Raw genomic sequence first — 953 nt, 5'->3', positions numbered from 1 at the left:
TCACACCCAATGTAATCCCAGTATGATCCCAGTGTGATCCCAGCTACTCCTGGTATGGTTCCAGTCACTTCCAGTATAGTCCCAGTCACTCCAATATGATTCCAGTTCCCCACAACATGGTCCCAGATGCTCCCTGTCAACACCATCATGATCCCAGTACGGTTCCAGTATGATCCCAGTTACTTCCAGTCACTCCCATATAACCCCAGTATGATCCTAGTCCCTTCCAGTCACACCCACTATGATCCCAGTATGATCCCAGTCATTTTCCACCACTCCCAGTACGATCTCAGTATGATCCCAGTCACTTCCCACCACTCCCAGTATGATACCAGTGTGATCCCAGTCACTCCCAGTATGATCCCAGTATGATCTCAGTCACTTCCCACCACTCCCACTATGATCCCAGTGTGATCCCAGTCACTTCCAGTCACTCCCAGTAGGATCCCAGTACGATCCCGATATGATCCTAGTCACTTGCAGTCACTCCCAGTATGATCCCAACTGCCTCCAGTGCGGTTCCACTTGCTCCCAGTATCAACCCAGTCACTCCCAGTATGATCCCAGTCACTTCCCACCACTCCAAGTATGATCCCAGTCACTTGCAGTCACTCCCAGTATGATACCAGCTGCCTCCAGTGTGGTTCTGCTCGCTCCCAGTATCAACCCAGTCACTCCCAGTATGATCCCAGTATGATCCCAGTCACTCCCAATATGATCCCAGTCACTTCCCACCACTCCCACTATGATCTCAGTATGATCCCAGTCACTTCCAGTCACTCCCAGTATGATCCCAGCTGCCTCCAGTGTGGTTCCACTTGCTCCCAGTATCAACCCAGTCACTCCCAGTATGATCCCAGTCACTCCCAATATGATCCCAGTCACTTCCCACCGCTCCCACTATGATCCCAGTATGATCCCAGTCACTTCTAGTCGCTCCCAGTATGATCCCA

The 953-nt window shown here is 51.3% G+C and overlaps 1 protein-coding gene across 1 annotated transcript in view; it reads right to left on the bottom strand.

Moving 5' to 3' along the window:
* Positions 1-953, bottom strand: part of LOC113981350 (1-phosphatidylinositol 4,5-bisphosphate phosphodiesterase gamma-1-like) — a gene marked incomplete at its 3' end in the record, with an annotated part of 28,217 nt that overhangs the window by 4,044 nt on the left and 23,220 nt on the right. The gene's annotated exons all lie outside the window — the stretch shown is intronic.

The sequence above is a fragment of the Neopelma chrysocephalum genome, unplaced genomic scaffold, assembly GCF_003984885.1.
Source record: "Neopelma chrysocephalum unplaced genomic scaffold, ASM398488v2 Primary Assembly neopelma1_96491, whole genome shotgun sequence".
NCBI classification, from domain to species: domain Eukaryota; kingdom Metazoa; phylum Chordata; class Aves; order Passeriformes; family Pipridae; genus Neopelma; species Neopelma chrysocephalum.
Note: the sequence above shows the minus strand (reverse complement) of the source record. Positions and strands in the feature narration are given on the sequence as shown.